Here is a 22,096-nt window from a genome sequence, read left to right as displayed (position 1 = left end):
GGAGTCAACACGGCTTTTGTAAAGGAAAATCATGCCTCACCAAGCTATTATAATTCTTTGAGGGAGGTCAACACCATGTGGACAAGGGTGATCCAGTGGATATAATGTACTTGGAGAAAGCCTTTGCAAGGTCCCTCACCAAAGGATCTTAACCCAAGTAAGGAGTCATGGGATCAGAGGGTAGGTCCTCTCATGGATCAATATCTGGTTAAAAGATGGGAAACAAAGGGGAGGAATAAATGGTCATTTTTCACAGTGGAGAGAGGTAAATAGCAGGGTCCCCCAAGTGTCTGTGCTGGGACCAGTGCTGTTCAACATATTCATAAATGATCTGGAAAAAGGAGTAAACAGTGAGGTGGCAAAGTCTGCAGATGGTACAAAATTACTCAAGATAGTTAAGTCCAAAGCAGATTGCAAAGAGTGACAAAGGGATCTCACAAAACTGGGTGACTGGTCAACAAAATGGTAGATGAAATTCAGTGCTGATAAATGCAAAGTAATGCACATTGGAAAACATAATCTCAACTATACATACAAAATGTTGGGGTGTAAATTAACTGTTATCTTTCAAGAAAGGGATCTTGGAGTCATTATGGATAGTTCTCTGAAAACATCTGCTTAATGTGCAGCGGCAGTCAAAAAAGCGAACAGATTGTTAGGAACCATTAGAAAAGGGATAGATACTAAGACAGAATATATCATAAAGCCACTATATAAATCCATGGTACGCCCACACTTTGAATTTTGCATGCAGTTCTGGTTGCCCCAGCTCAAAAAAGATATCTTAGAATTGAAAAAAGTACAGAGAAGGGCAACAAATATGATTAGGGGGATGAAACAGCTTCCAGATGAGGAGAGATTTAAAAGACTGGGACTGTTCAGCCTGGAAATGAGATCACAGAATCTCTGGGTTGGAAGGGACCTCAGGAGATCATCTAGTCCAACCCCCTGCTCAAAGCAGGACCAATCCCCAGACAGATTTTTGCCCCAGATCCCTAAATGGCCCCCCTCAAAGATTGAACTCACAACCCTGGGTTTAGTCATTTGTTGTTAGCAGATTCACATTTTTTTTAAAGGGTGTATGTGGAATTTCTTTGTCTTACAACAAAGGGTCTGATCCCACTCCAGTTGAAGTCAGTGGCAAACCTCGCAGCGACTTCAAGAAAATGTAGGATCTGTCCCATAATTATTTGTTAGGCTTCTTTTGCTCTAAGAGAGCACTTATCCTCTGCCTATAAATGATTTAAATGCCAATTGCCCTATGGCACATAATCATCTAGTTTAGGCTGAAACCTGGCTTTTTCAAAATATGGTTTGGTGCCATCTCCCCAGGTTGGCTAAAACGTATTTTAAAAACCTTATTGGCTGGAACCATGTGCAGACTGAGTTGAAATACGGTTTCTAATCTCTGTTTCCCACCAGCCCAGATGAGGCCACTATAAACTAACACATTATAGGTCAAAACCATTCCAAATAGTTGGAGTGGAAGGATAGATGTAGATGTAGATGCTTAAAAAAACAAAACAAAAACAAAAACAAAAAAAAAGCATATAAATCAAGCCAGGTAAAGGAGAACTACAAGTATAGCCAGAAGACAAGGTAATGTTTGGTATCTGACTGCACTGTGCAGGAGTAGCTATGTCAGAATGTTTCCATATTCTGCAGCCCTTTATTATTAGTAGCATTTTTTATTTCTAGCATGGTACCATCTAATAACCCCAAACAAAAACTGGGTCCCATTGTACTAGGGACTGTAAAAACAAAAACAAACCAAAAAACCCCACCAAATAACAAAGATAATCCTTGTTCCGGGGAGTTTTCCCCAACTAATCAGCATTTGCGGGGAAAATAATTTCCACTCCTCAATCTTATTTCCTTATGAATTTGCAACATGGCTGGACCTTTTCCTCTTTTCCTAGACTCTTGGGTCTCTAAACATCTAAAAATATCAAAATAATTGCAGTGGGGGAAGGAAGAGAGAAAGGGCAGAGCACAATTGAAGTGAGCCTGTGGTAACTGCCTTCCATCTCAGTGCTCCAATTTTGCTGCGTCTTTAAGATGCAGTTCCTAATGGTATAGAGACTTCTTGGTAGTTCAGGGGAAATTTCAGCAATGGGCATGTTTGATATATGATGTTTTTTAATGCGACTCCTCCCTTCCCCAGCCATATTCTTTGTGTGTGTATGTGCGCTCGCACATGGACTTTCAAGGCTTTCATTGCACTTAATTAACTAATGTGTTTGAAAGACGCTGCTAGCTCTGTTTCAGTTGGCTGGTGTGTCCACTTGGTGAGTCCTTCCAAGTCCATTTGGAGTTGGACTTGCCGCTTCTCTTGCACTTGCAGTTTTTTGTAAGATATGGACAGTGCAGAGAGCTTACAGTTTATGCGACTGTGGATTGCTATAACACAGCATTTGACATTAGTATGGTGCCTCTCCTCTCGAGGAGATTGCAAAATAACTTGTACACTGTACAACCTTATTGATATGCACACAGCCTTTAGGATGGAGTGGGTTTCAGGTAATGGAGGTGTGTCGCACTGAAACACTGGGGGTCACTTGTGGCCAGGAACATGAGGACAAGATCCTACTGTTACAAAAACTGTCATGGGATCTATAAACATAAATATTTCTCTGGCGTCTTTCATTCATGGATCATAGAACTTTGAAAAGCAATAAGGAATTAAGCTTCACAATACCCTTGTGAGATAGTATTTTCTTCCTTTAACAGATGAAGAAACTGAGGCACACAGAGGTTGACTGACTTGCTCAAAATCACCCAGAAACTCAGGAAGAGATGGGAGTAGATCCCAGGGGTGAAATATTGGCTCCACTGACATCAGTGGCAAAACTCCCACTGCCTTCAGTGAGGCCAGAATTTCACCCTAGATTTCTTGACTCTGTGTGTTGAAGGTTAAAGTCTTGTAGTTAAGGCATAAGTCGAAGCACAGTGGATAGGAACTTAATTTTTAAGGTGTCATATGAAAGATCATCACAAAGTAAATGGCATGAAACTTAATTTATCTCCTCATACACATGAAGAGCTAAGTCGACCCTGATGGGATCTGTGGTTTGAGGGAGTCTATGTATTTAAAATGTGATGCTTAGGTTACTAAACCCTCCCCTGCAGCTTTCCTTGCTGCATAAGATATGAAGAAATCTCCTGTCCTGCAAAACAGATATTAAATTGGATACTCTTTTACCCTTCCTGATAAGGCCTGCTGTGGAGATATGCAGGGAAATGGAATGCTACTTTGGAAGAAAATATATTTGAATGTAACATAAAAATTGGTGAGATAGGAGGATTTTCAGTGGTTGGTAGCAGTACCCTCCTCAGTGAGTTACTGAAAATGAAACTTTCCCTGTAGTTTTTGTGCTAGATTGTGGAAAAAAATGGTGGTGATTTGATGAAGCATATGGTGTCACTCTTGACCAACTTACAGTTAGACTTTAAAATCACCAAAATGAAATATTGTATTATCATGAACTGGACTATGTAACTGTTAAGTATGCTATTGGTTATCATAAGAACAGGCTCCTTCAGAGCTCTCTCCAACCAAAAATGTTTGTTACACGTGCTGGGACACAGTCTTCATGAGGCCTCGCAGCCCTACACCCACAAATACTTCCAACTGGGAATGCCATTATGGGTTGTTCCTACTACTCACGATGTACGAATATATCGCCGTTAGCAACAAATATCTTGGGGGGGATTCTGCTGAGTTCAAGGGAGGCTCTTTGAAATCTTTATATAGGGTGCATTCTCAGTTGACTGACAAGCAACAGAGAGAGGGAGTTTTGTAGAGGAAATTGGGATTGGCAAAAATTCTACATACAGTCAGATCATTCAAGGCTGTACTATCCTCAAGTAGATGTGGGAAGCCTATCAAATACCTTTTTCACATGGGGGAAAAAACAATGTATTTTCCTCCCTAACCTCATTCTGAGGAATGGCAGAACCATTTTGCAAAATTTCCCCCCAAAATATTCAGCCTGAGGCGCACAACTTGACATGGAAAATTTCAGCCCAAAGGGTTAAAGATGCTCAAAATTATAAGTAGCTGAAAACCGAGACTCAGAATCTTGGGTTCAATTCCAGGCTCAGGAGGGACGTTTGTTCCAGTGGACACAGACTCTCTGCCCATTTTACCCAGGTTTGACTCTCTTCTGCCCCATCCCCTCCAACCTGTCCCTGTCCCAGTTCTGTCTCTTCCCCATCCCTGGTTCCTTGTCCCAGTCACATTTTCTACCTCATACTCCACTCCAAAGGTTTATAGCTCCAGTCCCTGTCTCTTTGCCCAGCCATTCTTAGTCCCCTCCCCTGTCTCTCTGTCCAAGTCCCAGTCACACTCCGACTCCCAGTCTTTATCCCTCTCCACACCAGTTCCAAACTCCTTGATCAGCATGTACTGCTTTCGCCTCCTCATCTGGTCTGTCTCGTCTCCCCCTTCCCCAGATGCTCCCACTCCTAGTCTCCTTCCCCATGTTCCTCCTCCAGTCTCAGTCTTCCAAACGGTCTCCCCTCTCCTGCCTCCTTTTCCCAGGCTCTTTGCCCAGTGAGTTCCAGTTCTTCCCCCATACTCCAGCTCCTTGTCAGTACTGTCTTCCCTCCCACACTGATTCCTGTTCTTACTCTCCTCATCCAGCTAGTCCCATTCTCTTGGATCCAACCTCATTGCCCCTTTCCCACTCCCTATTTCCCTTAGCAGCTACCGGTATCTGTCTCGCTCCCAACTCATGGAAAACTTCAGCCCAAATGGTTAACGGTGGCAAAGTTATAAGTAAGGCTAAGATTACATCACGGAAGTCATGGAATCTGTGACTGCCAGAGTCCTCTGTGACATTTTCCGCCTCAGCCCCTGGGTGGTGGGGCTGGAGCCTGTCAGCCAGCGGGGGCCCTGGAGCTCTCAGCCACTGTAGGCACAGGGGCCCCCCACAACTCCCAGCTGCCAGCCCTGGAGCTCTGAGCTACAGTGGGGAGACCCTACAGCCAGGGCCAGCGCAACCCATTAGGCGACCTAGGCGGTCGCCTAGGGCACTACAATTTGGGAGGCGGCGACTGCGGTGATATTTTGGCGGCGGGACCTTCTGCTGCCTCTGGGGGGGGGCGGCATTTCGGGGTGGGACCTTCCACCGCCTAGGGCGGCAGAAAAGCTGGCGGCGCTCCTGCCTACATCTCCCAGCCACTGGTCCTGGAGCTCCAAGCTGTGGTGGGGGGACCCCACAGCTCTCAGCCATGGGCCCCAGAGCTCTGGCTGTGGGTGGCAGGGAATCCCTGCGACTCCGAGTTGCCGCAGGCAGCCGGAGGAACCCCAGCGCTCTCAGCCACCGCGGGTGGCGGGGGACCCTGAAACTCCAAACTGCCATGGATGCCTGGGGGCCCCTGGCGCTGCAGCAGCGGTGGGTGCTGGACCCCCCCCCCCCCCCCACACACACACATACATTTTGTCACGATTATTTTTAATAAAAGGGACAGGTCACAGGCTTCTGTGAATTTTTGTTTATTGCCGTGACTTTTACTAAAACTAACCATGACAAAAACCTTAATCTTAATTATAAGCGAATAAAAACAGGTCTTATAATAAAAAAAAATCAGACCACTTCAATGCTACCAGCACCGCCTATAATGCAAACCACACCCGCAGCGAGGGAGTGTGGGTATGTCTGAAGAGAGAGTGCACTACATACATGTGTATAATAATAAAGTAACATTACATTGTAATTCCGTATGTAATGGAAGTCTCTCCTCTCACATCAGAGTCAGGAGGCCCCCGACCCTGTCAAGGATTATCTGCTTTGATGCCACTCTGATATAAAACGGGTCTGGGGCAAGAAGAGAATGACGGGAAGGTTTTTCTTTTCCTTTTTAAATGATGGCAAATGACATGATACGGAGTTGCAGACGGCTATACTGCTGCAGTGATCCCCCCACTCCTGAGAGCTGAAATTCCTCAAATTGGTTGCACGACCCTTTCAAGGTGTGTAATAAATGCCACCTTCCATGCTGCTGTTACTGAATGACCATGTCAGGTAGTCGACCTTCACCAGTTTAGGAGAGAGGAATTTTGCGCAGATTGTTAAATCCAGGGTGAATACTTGCAGTTGCTTTTGTTGTTTAACACGCCTATGTATTTCCATATTAATTAATATAATTAAGTTGTTACATCTGTGCATTGGTTCTCCTGCATTCGCCCATTGTCAAGGAGCCTCCATTTGACAGCTGTAAGTATTTACAGCATTCAGCAACGGGCCTTGCAGTCATTTCCCCACATCAATAGTAATCTTAACTCTTCCTCCTAAACTGAAACATTCATTAAACTTTTATCTCAATAGGAAAGCTTCGTGTTTTCTTGACAGAACAGATTCTGAGGCAACTAATTTATTACCGCAATTTAAGAAACAGACGTCTGTCTGACACGTGCAGTGTAGTTCAATAGGTCGCTAGTGACATCATACTTAAAAACACTATCCTCATGCACTGTGCATTTTGGGTAGAAGCTTTTTATTTATAGTTGGTCATTACAATCGAGATCAGATATTTACTTTCACATCAGATTAGGTTAAAATGTGAATCTGAAAGAGACAAATTTCTGTAACCACGATACGTTTTGCAAAGTGTGCTACTTATATGTGGCTGTTTTATAGAAATTATGTGAAAACATGATAGGCTAAATGGTATAGTCATTTAATTTATTAGCTTTTCACTCCTAGAGCCCTGCCTTCAAAACTGGTTCCAGTCACAAGGGGAAAAGATTTTGATTTCTTCTTGGTCCCAACTGACATTTTATCCTCATCCTAGGACAACTGTATGTTTTAACCCATTTAGGGAGTCTCTGATTAGGATAGACTAGCACGGGGCTAGTTGGGATGTTTTCAAGGCAGGAATTCAGGTGAATTGGCACAGTTGTGTTGGGAAGAACATACACTGTCCAGCATCTAGCACCAAATAATAATTAATGATAATATACTTACTAGCTTTCATGAGAGCTAAAGTTCATACAGATTCACCCCTAACACCAAATAATAATTAATGATACAACAAATAATAATTAATGATAATATACTTACTAGCTTTCATGAGAGCTAAAGTTCATACAGATTCACCCCTAAATTAAAAATAAAAATACGGACAAATTATATTGATTTTTTTCATTGTCTTTTGGATGGTGGGAGCACTAGGGCTTTCAAGACATTAAGACATGTGTTGTCCTTTCATTGGACCAGGTTCTGAACTGTCTTCTCCTAGAGTAAGGTGCCAGTCAGTGGGAATTAAGGCATCTGAATCTGGTCTATTGTAAACAGTATGGGAGGACCCAACTTCTGTAGAAAATGTATAGAAAGTGGAGTACTAAGTTGCATTCTAGCATGACTTCTGAATCACATAGAATGCACTCTGTCATAAAGCACAGCAGGCATGTCTTAAAAGGGAAAACAAATGTGTGCAGCAAAAACAGGAGATCTCTTCGGAGAATCTTGCATTGTGGTGGTTGCCAATATGTGTGCCATGAACAGTCTGAGCCCTTTGCCATCCGCAATCAGACCTACCTTCCAACGGCAGTCTCTGTGAGCTTGAAAGGTTAAAATCTGACCTGTCCAATGTAAAGCAGGCTTGTTGCAGACAGTATTAACTTGCATTGGTTTTTGTTTTTCTGAGGTTGGTTACACTAGTTTGACAAGATCTAGAGTACTTGCTGATTTCCCTGTCTCCTCCCACCTCCCCGCATGCCACACCCTCTTTGTGGTGTCTATGGATCAGTTGGCAAATGTTGAGTGTGCAGCGGCTGCTTCTTTGGGCATAGCGTCATGTCACACAATTCTATTGAGCCAGCGCTAGGGATTTTTCAGGCACTATTAGAAGTAAATTGCAACACAGCGGCAACCTTGCCATGTCTCTGTACCGTCTTAGAGAGACGAGGTGGTTGAGGTAATATCGTTTATTGGACCAACGTCTGTTGGTGAGAGAGAGAGAGAAGCTTTTCAGCTTACCAGGAGCAGTCGGTCCAATAAAAGATATCACCTCACCCACCTGGCCCCTCTAATATCTTGGGACTGACATGGCTGCAACAACACCTCAGACATCTTTACAATCTGTTATTTCTGAGCTGCTTTTTTTCCTGTTCACCATCTCACCTGCACAACCCTTCTGTGTAGGTCCTCTCTTCCCATCCTGCTGGCATCTTCTCACCTTGCCTCTGATGGCATGTAGACTTTCTCATAGCCACCGTCAACAGCATTCTAGGAGTCAGATGGCAAAGGTGGTGAAAGGGTATTAATACTGGAACTTTTCCCATAACCATCTTCTCTGCAAAATAGCCCATGATGCATCAGGTTTCCAGCCTCAGTAGTGTGTGATTTTAAAACTGCCTTTTCAGCGTGGGTTTCCAGCATAGTAGTGCCAAATGCTACAACACCAGGTGACATAATACTCTTTTCTCTGTTTTGGGGAAAAAAAAATACCCCACGACCATTTGAAATGGAGTTGCTGTTTAATAACTGTAATGAAAATGATTTTTGAACAAATCATATATAACAAGTTTGCTGTATTGCACAGTATTCTTTCTAAATATTAGATTTTTTTTTCCGGATCCGACTGCTAAGATCACTGGCCCATTTCAATTTTTATTGAAACAAATAAACCCAATAAAAACACTTATGCTGAGAGCTGAAGCTCCACAATAAAAAAAAAACAACCAAAACCACTCTGTGTTGAATTCATTGATTTATTTATTTACTTCAACTGGAAAATTGAGTATTGTGTTAATGTATTTTATAAGAATCACACTGCTCGATGAAATGGCTAATTTATTTTAGCGTATACATAAATAGCTAGCAATTTTCAGTGAGACAGGCTAATGAAAATGATGCTATGAAATTGTCTATACTATGAGGAGTGATGGAGTCAGGTTATTATTGGTTGAGTGCTAAGACGTAGTGAACTGGCCATCATGTCTTTGAACTTTTGAACTGCTACTTGTTTGTGTGATTTATTGATTTTGATATCTCTGTGTTAAGTTCAACTTTTTTTCTTTGAAGAGGCAGCACAGATAAGTAACTTATGCTGTGTAATTTTATAGTTGCTTGGGTTAAAAAAAATTGTTAAAGAATTTTAAGGTTCCATATGTTGAGAGAGAGAAGTGTATATGTTGCTAGAAGTCAAAGCTAAGTGTGATTTGGCAATACAAGTGTGTATTGTATTTGTAAGGGAAATCTGCCTATGTTCTAAATTGTATGTATAATTTCATACCAACTTTATTTCCCCTGTCTACCTTAACCTCCCCCTATCCCACCAATCTATTTTATCATCCTGGTGCCTGGTACAGAGAGAGCATCGATGATCTCTTTTGTCAGCTTCTTTTCAGAGGAGCACTGCATTTTTCCCATTGTTCGACAACTGATGTTGACTGGTAGTGCAAAACACTTAAACAACCTCATGTTGGTTTGCTTTGCAGGACAACCGCTCCAAAGAGCGGCCTCTTACCTAATTCATGAAGACATGGAAACTTGTTTCATATTACAGCTGTGACTCCCTGCCCAGGCTGGCTACTACTACTGAGACTTAACACACATTATACATCAGTAGTTCTCTTCACATGCTAATCCTTTAGTGTAGTGAGATACTGTGCTTGCTGTTCTTGGCAATTTGTTTAGTATTTAGAATTGAGGTATGAAAATAACATTGCTTGCTTGGTCTAAAGTATTTTTTTGTACTGCAGAACTTTTCTCGTGACTGTGGCTGTATAGGAACCTTTACATGGGAAGCACTTTGAGCTCTGTTTCTGATTGAACAGAATAATTTGACACCTGCATTTTACAATTTGATTCAAGTGTTTTATCCTGCATTTTCAGAGCTTTAAAACCAGCGAACTTGCAGGATTTTTCACAGCTAGTTTATCCAGTTAGTGACTTTGTGAAATGTGGTTGGACTTCACTAATCCACTTGTTTTCTGCATTTTAAAGCATATTTTTAGCATCCAAATGTCTTCCATAATTCAGAGGTCTCAGAAGTCTAGGTGTGTATTTTTGATGATTGAACTTGACATGTCGTCATTTAGATGTTAAATAGCTTTTTTTCCCTGTGAGTAAAACATTCTCAAAAATCTCGCAGTGAGAAATTTGGAAGCTAGCAACACTTTTTTTTTTTTTTTTATCCTCCTTCTTTTTTTTTTTTTTCCTGTAAAGAAGGCTTGTTTAAACTAGAAAACAAAACTAGTGGGAAGGCTAAAAACAGGACTGACACCAACACCATTAGCTGAAAAAAAAAATTTCCATTTCATTGCAACTATGTTATTGTTTACTTTACCATACACATCCTAATATGGTTACCTCCCTGTCAAAGCGGCCGAGCCAGGGGCTGAGGGGCCCCCTCAGGGAGAAGCTTCTAACTGCTTCTCAGACAATAAGAAACAAACGGCACAACTCCACAAAAGGCTTCCCGGAAAATAAGTGTCAAATAAATCCTAAAGAACTCTTCCTTCTGACACACAGCTCTGTATATGTAAACCTGCATTATACCATGCTGTCCAAAGTGAGCTGCGTTTGTTTGGAAATGTAAGCCACTGTTTTTTGCAATTCATGTGAGGGCTGTGGATTAATTCCTTGAGACATATCTTTGCATACGCCTTTCATGAGTTATGTTTGCCGGAGCCTTTTACTAGGAACATTAAGGTAAGAATGTTGATTTAGCTTGGGACCTTTGTCACTCAAACTAATGCTCATCAGTGGTATAGACATTGTAAAGAAATGCTGCTTAGATCTCTCAGACCCTCTCCTAAACAGTGATGTGTTATGTCTCTTAATTATCATGCCTGGATTCTAAAAATGCCATTAGTTGTAGATGTTGATGGAACAGAGGTGCACTCACTCCAGTGTAAACAGTGCTGTAAATACTGGCTTGGTGCTACCAATTGTCAGCTAGAACAGTTTCTTTAGAGGCTTTTCTGTTATTTCTTCTTCTCTACTTGTGGTTTGTCTGAACCCTCTTGGTTGTTCCAAAATCCTCATGGTCTTGAGGCTTGCCAGTTATTATCTGCAACACCAGAACAAAGGTAGGTTGTTAAACTGTGTGCTCCGGGGGAGGGACAAGTTATTTTTGGAGGGTTGTCTTCCTAGTGCATGACTGGTTGACCTAAAAGGAGAAAAAAATCCTCCATGAGTCTAGGAATGAGAGAGCGTACACTGTAACAGCTTTATGTAGTGTAGTTTATTTTTATGTAACTTAAAGAAGCAGCATCCTTTTTGATTTCTTTCTGTAGCATGCTCTGTTATTTCCAGAGAATCTACGTTGTTAAAGTATTTTAATCTATGTATTCCATTTGATTTAAAAAATGTTCCATTGTGGCATCTATGATTTTGTAGTTCACGTTTCTTTTGGCAGCTGTGAATTTCTGTTGAAATTCTAAATAAGGTTTCATAGGGATGACAAGAGAATGGGTATTTTTACACAAGGATTTCAACTTTTTGGTTGGCATAATTTTAAGGTACGGTAGCCTTTTCTGTGACTGTCCAAGTGTTTTAATGCCCTGAACAGAGTTATGTTATTTTTTTAAACTGTCTGTTTGTCATTTTGGTTTTTAGTCTGTATGTTACTCAGACAAAGTGGGTGTTTTCTGCAGACTAAACTCTCTTAGCTGGCTGTGTACTTTTGTACATCTTTGGAAATTAAAAAATAATATAATAAACACCCTAACAAGGAACACTTGTACATCGTTCTGTTCCGAGGATTCTTTAAAGCCTGTTCACTTTTATTGTGGAAAATATAGAGAGCAAATTCATAACTTAGTGCAAGAGCAAATGAAATCATGGTGTGTAGATAGTAAGTTACATAACACCCCGCATAAAATATACATTTTTTGATCTTGGGAATGGACGCCGCATTTGTAGGTACAACTATCAAACATAGGTGAGTCTGTCCAGGAGCACTTTTGCTTCAACCTGTTTTATGCAGTATTATTCTCTTTCAAACAGGATTTAAAAGGCAAACAGCCTCCTCCTAAATAAAGCATCATTCTAAAATTATTTTAAATACCTGTTGTATGCTTGGTTACTTAATGGTTTTTTTCCCCTCCTCTATTTATTATATGGTCCCTCTGGATTCTTATGGAAGTCTCGGTTCTGCAGCAAAACTCGATGGCTAAGATTTAAAAATATGTATATATTATTTCTTGCACATTCCGACTGATTTTTTTCCTCTGCTTTTTATTTATTTTTCCATTGAAGTATGCAGCCTAACCTGTGCTAATCTGAAGCTCTCTTTAAAATATAAAACCAAGTCATTTAACATAAACTTTGTGCTCCAAAACTTTCTATCCTACAATGCTGGGAATGATTATTTTTTAATTAAAACATAATAGTAAACATCAATAAGTATATTTTAAAAACCAAAGTATGTTGTTTGAAACACATCTATATTTTTGCTTTTTGAGCCTGGGGGGGTTGGAGTGGGGGCTAGGAATTAGTAGCCTTTAATTAGATGTGGAGATATTCACATTTTACAGGGATTTATATTAGAACATGGAATGGCGGGTGGCTTGTTTCCTCATTATGAATACTCCCTGCACATAATGAGGTTCATCATTAGTTGATGGAGTGAATTTGCCCTAGCTCTACCTTGAAAGGCACATAATTTACATACTACTTCAGAGCTTAGGCTTTAATGGATTCCTCGATGAATAAAATGAAAAGCTACTTTCTTTAAATTTTTGAACACTGTTTTGATAATACGGTTTTAATAAGACATTCAATTTGCTTGTTAAGTATATTTGAAAGTGCATTCCCAATTTTAGCACAAAATATACTTTTTCTGTTGTTTTTATATAACAGTGTAAATGTATGGGGGGGGACATGAAGGGTTTATTTTGTTATATATGTGCTACATTCCCCTGGCACTGCTGCTGTGCAATTATGGCCTTGCACAGTGAAGATTATTATCAAAACCAAGTGCATGAAAGCTTACCTGTAATATTTTAATAACATGTAGTGTGCTTCCTCGTGCATTAAAATTCATTTTGCATGAAAATTATTTTTTTTACTGCATATTTACTGTATACATTTGCAGTGATTGATCTATAGAAATCGGTTACTGACTGTCAGGATGACTTTGACAAAACCAGTAGTCCCACCTCCCTATTTATTTTAATGAGAGGAGAGCAGCAAAAACTTCTCTGGTACAGTTCCTCATTTGAAACTGCTGTGTCGATATTATTAGATTAGAATAAATTGAATTGTAGACTGCCTAATATGCTATCATGTCATCAGTTCACTAGAGTACTGGTCGACAGTATAGAGTTAGCAGGAAATGATTTTCTTTTCTTTTTTCTTCTTCTTCCCCTTTTCCTATTTGGATGAGGGGGAAAAACACAGCATAACACTCAGCAAGTTTGTAATACTGAAGTCTTTGAAACCAGCAAAGGGAGTTTATGTAACAGCATGTTGCTGAACATGTCCTTTGCTTGTGGCAGGCTGGTCACCCAGTTCACACTGACACTGAAAGTGGAAAGCGGGTCTCTCTCTACTTTGTCAGCTGCAGCAGAGGAGTATAAATATGAGTGCAAGGCTTGTTTTGATAGAATGTTTTATTACCTGAAAACGAGGAGCATATATTAACATTAATAGAATAGTCTGTGTCATTCTTTTTTAGGTAATTTACCTCCGCTGCAGACCTGTCTGCTTCAAAGTCTTTCTCTGTTCTAAAACATATATTTGTTTAGGGAGTTTTCATTGAAGTGTACATGACAATTACAGCTGTTCATTAACAAAATTGGGTATTTGTTTTAAACTTTAACCAATCACTTTGATATGCTAATTATGGTGTAATTTAATTTGAGCCCTGTAATGATGATGCCGTTATTATGGACATAAATGATGCAGTTAAGCTGAGAGTAATCTCATTTGCATACTGTACATGCCAGTAAATTAAGCCCTTTCTTCGACTGCTTCAGCTTTAATTTTCCACTTCTTTTCACACAGCGTCTTTTCAGCCACTCTCTTATAAGCCCACTTTGTAATAGTGCTGATGACTGTTTGATGTGGAGAGTTGCTGCACCACAATAATGCAAGACACAAGATGTAACATTTGAAGGATTCATTATCTTACTGAGTGTTCCTTTAAGAAGCTGAGATTAACAGGGGGTGGAAGTGTCTTCTCTGTAGAACATTACAGGTTTTCTGATCAACGAAGCATTTTTTGTTTTTTTTTGGCAACCCCCCATATAAAAAGTACCCCAACAAACCCCTATAATATTTTATAGTAACAGTCCTAAGCACTATAGTAATCTTATTGTAAAACGTAGTGTATTGGACCATTACTGTAGAATATTGTAGAGTAGTGCAGTGTTGTAGAAAAGTCACCCAAGTACAACAATGTGCAACATAATGAAGATATTAGCACACTAGATAATCCCTAAAATTAAGCATATGCTGTGAAAAAGCTTCCTATATGATTTGTAGTCAGAATTTAAATCTGAGTGGTTTATCTCTGTCATCCTACTTTATTCATTACTTTTGCCTTCTGTGCATCTCATGTGGATTACATTATATATTAGAAATTAATTTTAAAAAATTATATTCGTTACATATATACCTAATTTGCATGCCTCTTAATGTTGTTAAAATGCTTGATTTAATTGAACAAAAGCCACCAAAACCAAACAAAAATAAAATGGCAACATTTATATGCCGATTTGAGTGGGTTTAATACTTGCCAATTTACCATATAACTGAGCTAAAATATTCTCACAGCAATGTGGCACCCTGAGAAATAACCTGGAATGAACAGGGCTTTTGATTCTTGCTCTATTTGTAGCTACTCACTTTTATGGTTAGCTATTTTCATTGTTAAATGCCTCTGGAAATAAAGTCCATCACTAGATTTTTGGATGCAGCTGGCGAGTCTTCAAAAGCCAGTGGTGTGTGGGTGACCAAAGCTAACTAAAGATCATTATTAAATCTTTGCAGTCCTTTTCTTGAACAGGGTCCCATGACCAAAAATAGTTTGTGCTGTTCATAAACATGCAAGTTAGTCACTTCCTGGGTGAATAGTGTAAAAACTGTTGACTGCTAAGGCACACTGCTCCCTATCTCCTCCACCCTTTATGGTACACAGCAAACAAATGGGAGGTTCTGTATTTGCCAACTGTCCGGTATTTAATGAGACTTCAGTTTTTATGGTTTTCCTGCACTTCGTCTCAATTCCATGTGTCTCCCATATGCTTTCCATGACAGTTTTGTTTCCAGCAGTTGTCCTATGGGAGACTACTGTTCTAGTACTCTTGACAGTCTGAATTTACTGTCAGCAACAGCAGCAGTGGATCTGTCAGCGTGTGATCTAACTGCCCCGCTGTCAGATTTGGTCCCCGCTCTGGCACGAAGCTGACAACCGTTCCCAGCCAAGTGGTTTGGGTGTTTTTGTGTATGTGAGTGCGTGCGCACCTGTAGAGCCTGTGGTGTGGGGTTCCCCTCTTAATCTGTAGTTGTTTTCCTATCTCGAGTTAGGTTGATTGTGTTTGATAGCTTCCTCGTTCTGCAATGTAATGTTCTTTTTCTTTTGGTTTAGGAAGTTCTCATGCAATACTGCAGTCTTCTTTGTATAGTTATTTAGGTATTTTGATTCCCTCCTCCCCCTCCATTTACATGGATCTGGATCAAGGAAGAATATTTACCATGGGGTGGTATCAAGAAAAATCATGTGGTACATTGTCCCATAGAACTCTTATATGGACGTTGGTCTCCATCCACAGCAAAGGATTCAAGAGGACACCAGAAAGTCAGTCCATCTCTGTGGAGAGGACTAAATTGAAACCTCTTTATGGGAGTGATCTGGCTCAACAAGGTCTTTGCTGTCTCCAGGCTACATCTGGAATATCATACCTCCGTCACCACATCAGAAACGAAGTGTGCACGTGGAAGGGGGAACTTCAGCTACTATACAGAGCAAAGTTTTCATAGCTCCTCCCAGGGATATTTTTCCTAGCTCAAAGTCCTCAAAGGATATTTCTCCTCTACCTGCGCTGAGCCCTTCTTCCTCAGAGGAGGATGAAACTTGCAATGATTCCCCTGCCGGTTGGCATCAGAGCTCCTAGGCGCTTCTTGATCCCGCAAGAGGCCTCAGTTGCTGATATAACCAGGCATCTGATAACTCGACCAACCTTCTCGGGAAAAAGGGATTTCTGTTTTCATAAAATAATCCAGACAAAACTCACCTTGGCCACTCCAGAAGGTTGTAAAATAAATAAATAAATAGAGATATCCTATCTCCTAGAACTGGAAGGGACCAGTCTAACTGAAAGGTCATCAAGTCCAGCCCCCTGCCTTCACTAGCAAGACCAAGTACTGATTTTGCCCCAGATCCCTAGGTGGCCCCCTCAAGGATTGAACTCACAACCCTGGGTTTAGCAGGCCAATGCTCAAACCACTGAGCTATCTCCTCCCCGCAAACCTCATGTCATAGAACTGGAAGGGACCTTGAAAGGTCATTGAGTCCAGTCCCCTGCCTTCATAGCAGGACCAAGTACCGTCCCTGATAGATTTTTGCCCCAGATCCCCCTATTATCCCTCTACCCCGATATAACATGACCGGATATAACACGAATTTGGATATAATGCGGTAAAGCAGTGCTCAGTGGGGGGCCGGGGCTGCGCACTCTGGCAGATCAAAGCAAGTTCGATATAACGCGGTTTCACCTATAACGTGGTAAGATTTTTTGGCTTCCGAGGACAGCATTATATCGAGGTAGAGGTGTACTTCAGTCCCGTTGGAAAACTCCAGATGCTAAAGTCATACTAGCCAAATCTATCAGTAAGATCTCTTGGCTTCCTGTGGAGAAGAGCTCTTGGCTTCAGCTCTCGGCATCATCCTTGTGCTCTAAGGATTCTTCTCTCAATGAAGAAAATGTCGCTATTTCCTAACAGTGCCATTGGGTACTGAGGAAGAGTTATCCTCAGTCCTTGTAGGAATACATTACCTCTCCTAAACATCCTGGGCTACTACAGCTTTGATACTACTGCATCTGCCAAAACATGGGCAGATGAAAGTGCCTGCTGTAGTCTAAGGAGATATAAAGGAATCTCATCTGATGCCTTTTGATGTTTAACGAGCATAACAATGTGACCCTTTACTCTGTAAAATTGCTTGTCTTAATTACCAGATCTCCTGTCTGGAGGGAAAGGGATTTTCCTCCATAATGGTTTGAATGCACTGCCCTTTAAAAGATGCTGTTGTAAATGCTGCCTTAAAAGAGGTTTTAGGCAGAGACCTTCCTACCATCTGTGACCCCTCCCCTTTCTAGGAGTTTGTCATTCCATTATGGATTTAAAAAAATACAATTTATCTCTGAAGAGATTACACACACACACACACACACACACACACACACACACACACTCTTCACATCTCAATCTGGATTTACATTTTCAGTAAGTGTCTCCTTCCACTTCTTTCTGAAGAACAACAAACTCCAACCAGCTTGTGGAAATCAAATCAATACCAATTCAGACAGCTTGCTATGCAGTGCCTTGAAGGTTTCTGTAGAAATCAAGATTTCTTGAGTCACAGGAGGTTGGACTGTTGGGTACTAGTGGTTTTCCCAAAAAGTTATTTCACAGAGTTTAAGAAAACTTTCCCCATTTCCAGAACAATTTTGCCTTCATCTCTCTCCCACCCTGGACAAAAGGCCTTCACAGCAGTACATGCTTTTGGGGGAGAACAAAGCCAGTGAACCTATACCAGAACAACTGTTCCAGGTTGGAGGCAGTTTACTTCATATTAGTCCCTAAAAATATCTTGAGCATCAAGAATAGGAGGCAAGAATAGTCCCCTGCCTGAAGTGGATTGTCTGTCATATGATGTATCAAAATTTTTGAATGGAAACCATTCCCTCCCCGTTGGCCTCCTTTAAACCTACTAACATAAATAGACATACAGGACACATGTCAATGTGTCTGTGTCTCCTAGTCACTAAATCAACTTAATTTCAACTTTTGTCTTGACCCTTCTTCAATCTAGCATCCGTTCTGTAGGTCATCAGAAATACTGGTTTAGTAGCAGCCCTTAGGCAGAATGGCCATCTCCAGAGTGCGATACACAAATGACTGGTACATGATTCTGCATGCAAACAGAACAGGTTACCATAAAGAAGCCCGTACAAGGTATGGTACTGTTGGGATGCCTTATTGCCCAAGGGCTGTTCCATCCAAAGACCCTTTAAGTATTCCAAAACTTGGGTCTGGAGAATAAAAAAGGAAGAGCTTTCTCTGTCTCTCTGTATGTGTCACTTGGGAGCCCTGACTCATACCCAAAAGAACACAGTCTTCCCATGCCTAGAAGGGATCACAAATATTGAGATCCTATCCTGTAATAACCAAAAAAGAGAAATTGTCTAAGCCCTGGGCCCACAGTCTTCTGATATGGTGTTCTTAATTCTGAATAAAATCCCCACAAGTCTTTTTCACAGCAGGATGAACTCCTTCTCTCTCTCGCTCTTTAATTTGTTCACATTTATAAACGCATCTCTCCAGGGTGGTAGGCACTGTACAGTCATAAATAAATACGCACAAATCTCAAATCAGAAAGACCGTAGAAAAGATGTCCGCACACAGCAGAACACGCTCCTCTCCTCCAGGCACCCTACAGAATATAGAGATACTTCTAGCTGTTCCCCAGTGATAGACAGCCCTAAACTAATGGCTCACCAGCAAATCTACCTGAGAGAATCTACCTGGCTTCTGATGTCAGCTGCTGGGCCTAGGGGATACATGCAGGAAGTAAGAGAGCACCAAGCAAACAGTTTAATCAGTATTTTCAATCTGTGAGCACTTGGTGCAGTAGGCTGTGTCCTGTTGTTGGAGAATATGATGTCCAGTGTAGCTGACTGAACCAACATGGGTGTGGTCAGACCAGGAGCAATCCCTCACAGAACAAACATCCTGCGAGTGTGAGGCGTAACAGGAAAAGCGATTAGCAAGAAGGTTGAAGATAAAGCAAACTCCCCCCCGCTGCCTTTTATGCCCGCACCATCACCAGCACTCGAAGGGGCAAATTCTTTTCTGGTTTGAGAGGGTGTAGTTTCTATTTCTCTCATTTACTGCCAGTCCCTGCAAAACAACAAATTAAATCTAGGTGCACACGCACTGTTTGCTAAATCACCAACACTACTTCGCCACTTACCCCTGTTTTAATACCAATTTGCAATGCCATTTATGTTGCCACAGAATTCAGCCCTTGGTCTCCCTGACTCCAAAAAAAGAAACCCCATTGATGGTCTTCTGTGAGTACAAAGATGTTTTGCAAAGAACTGTCAATTCTGTAGCTGTTTGGCATGCACATATAGCATCTTGAGGGGCATCCCCTCTAGGAACCTATCAGAGGCCAAATTCTGCTCTCAGGTACGTTGCAGTAAATCATGAGTAACTCCACTGAGTTCAGTGGAATTACTCTGGGCTTACACCAGTATTTAAAATAGTGTCAAAGGACCCACCGGTCATACTGCTTCTCTTCATGCACCTTGTGTCCCAATGAGCGCCCCCTCCCCACCCACCACACACACCTTTGAAGTTGAGCTTGGTTTGTGAGCAGGGCCTCCTGTGCAAAACAAAACTTGCCTCAACTGAGTCTGTCCATTTCCTTCCATTCCTGTAAAATAATTAAATGAAATTAAAAATAGCACCTCTCTTGACAGTCAAAAAACCTCCTACAACTTGAATGAGAATATATTTTGAAGCTCTGCTGCAACTTGCGGCATACCGTGGGTCCAAATCAAGAATTATTGAGCAAATTAAGACGAAATCCAAAAGGCTTTCAAGACTAACCCTGCAGCAGTGCTGAGCATCTTGAATTGGCCATCTTGTTTCTCTCCTCCTACTGGGAAAACTCTTACCTGAGAACATTTACCATTACTATTGCATGTGCCAAAACAGATGGACTGCAGGCACCAGTATCTGCTTTAGAAGGCAAACTTGGGTCTGTACAGATGCGCCAGCAAGGTGGAACAATAGCTGGATAAATCCGAAACGGGTGTGAAAAAACGATGAGGCCTTCCCTGTAAGTGGAAAGAGTTTATATCATTTGTAAAACATTGAGTACTTAGGCAGGCAGAGTGAAATAATGGAAAGCTAAATGGATGCAAAAAAAATAATAATAATCTGAGTCCACGGAGTTTCTATGGGAAGAGAAAGCCCTGATCTTGGAGCTTTCTTGGAGTCAATAACTTCCTTCATATTAGATTTAGAAGTGCAAGATGACCGTATAAATATGCTTAAATATCATAGGATTTCGATCAAAGGGTCAACTATGAGTAATAAAATAGGAAATACAATTATTGCTACTATTTCAGATCACAGCGCCTGAGAGAATCTGAGCAGTCAGGAAAAAGAGACTAACATTTGGAGAAGAAGAAAAAAAATTCCCAGACTTGAGCCTGTTGGTCCATAGAGGAGAGAACTGATTTGAAGAAAGGAAATCTTTCCTGGAAGACAGCCTTATATTCAGTAATTGTATTGTAAAAGTAAAGCCTACTTTTGGGGACTCAACTCTAGCTAATTCACTGTTAACTAAAATCAGAGGGAGAATTAATCAGATGCATTTGCAGAAGACAAAACCAGAGTTGGGTTAGAAATTGTGCTTATAAAAATTATCAGCAAAGAAGCTGTGCTTGCTGTTCACTTTTGTGTCATGTCTGGCTAGATTTTGCTTCACTCTGCACCCCTCCATCCACCTAACAAACTGTGGACAGACATTTGTAGGGTAGGTAAGGAATGAGGCTACATGCCAGTGATGCTCATCAAATGAGTTTTTTACATAAGACATAAATGGTACGGTGGCTTTCAGTTCGAGGGGACACATTTTAGTCCCTAACGAGATATTTGTGTATTTTGACACTCAACTGGCTCTTTATTTAATATTTTAAAGAGTTCTTTTGTTTTAAAAATAATGGTACCAGGTCTGGATGATATTCCTCTCTGTGTACTGCAGAATTCCTACAGACAGGCCTGGACAAACTCAGAACCAGGTACCCTCAGGGGCCAAGGTTTGGCATTCAGAGCAGGAGGGATGGTACCCATTAATCCTGTAATAGCCAGATTCCTCAAGGTAGCATCTTGTATCCTCCCACAATTTAGATCCTCACTTTTATATTGGAGCTTGAATATTCTCTTCAAAGGCTTCGTAAGCCCTACTTCAAACCCCAGTCATCCCTCATTTTCTGGTAGCTATTACCTTGGTCAGGAGATGGGTAAAATGGCTGTCCTTTCCTGTTCTCCCTCCTCTCTTTTAAGTATAGTCTTTTGCCCCGGTCTGGTTTCTTGAAGAAAGTGATATCTGCCTCCTGAGCCTAAGTTCCTTTCCCGGAACGGAAAGAGAGAGGTCCTGGCAGGATGGTACGCAACCAAATTCTCCATCACATGATCGCACATTGCAGAAGCACACAAAGCTGCAGCGGTAGACTGCTCAGCTGACCTCGAAGATTATTCCTTCTGTGTCATGGAAGAGAGGGAAAACCTCATGGGAGGAACTCAGCAAACTCTGCAACCAGATCAGATTATAGGTATTTCCGACCTGCCGATTGTTTCCTGTGGCCTGGTTACATCAGCATAAGCACCTATCTAGGGCAAGAGTAGTTGGGACAGCCTCCTGCCCGTTTATAAGAAATTCTTAAGACTCACCAGTTTGGGATCCTCCTGGGAATACCTAAAATACATTAGTTGTTTAGTGTCAGATATATAAATATTAAGCTGTATAAGACTCACATCCAGGGATCTCCAAAGAGACACACAAGTTCATCTGGTATTTGGTTGCCACCCATTTCAATGACATAATGGATGAGGACTTGAGTTTTCAGCTTACATTCATTCACTCCAGTTGCTTGGGTTAAAAACCACTTCCTCGGCCTGATGCCCTCCCCCAATTTTTCTTGAGGATGGCAGAATTTCTTAAGGGCACAGGGAGATGAGATCTGTGTCCTGTTCCCAGCGCCACTACTAAGTCCTCCTGTTACCTGGGGGAGGTGACTTACAATCCAGCAGAACACTTAAGCATATGCTTAGCTTCCGTAGGGCTATGCATGTGCTTAAAGTTAAGCCTGTGTTTAATTTCTTAGCATCTCTGTGTC

General features: G+C 41.2%; 1 protein-coding gene across 43 annotated transcripts in view; it reads left to right on the top strand.

Annotated features, from left to right (window-relative positions):
- The window catches only part of FOXP1 (forkhead box P1), a 505,685-nt gene that overhangs the window by 247,043 nt on the left and 236,546 nt on the right, over positions 1-22,096 (top strand). For 2 of the 43 annotated variants that reach the window (XM_065550764.1, XM_065550758.1), the window contains exon 1: positions 10,522-10,664. The exons of 40 other annotated variants lie outside the window; for them this stretch is intronic. The gene's annotated coding sequence lies outside the window, so the exon portion shown is untranslated. Of the gene's footprint in view, positions 1-10,300; positions 10,665-22,096 lie in introns of those variants that run through there. One more of the 43 variants, XM_065550747.1, reaches the window with a different exon arrangement.

The sequence above is a fragment of the Chrysemys picta genome, chromosome 7 (assembly GCF_011386835.1).
Source record: "Chrysemys picta bellii isolate R12L10 chromosome 7, ASM1138683v2, whole genome shotgun sequence".
Lineage (NCBI taxonomy): Eukaryota > Metazoa > Chordata > Testudines > Emydidae > Chrysemys > Chrysemys picta.
Note: the sequence above shows the minus strand (reverse complement) of the source record. Positions and strands in the feature narration are given on the sequence as shown.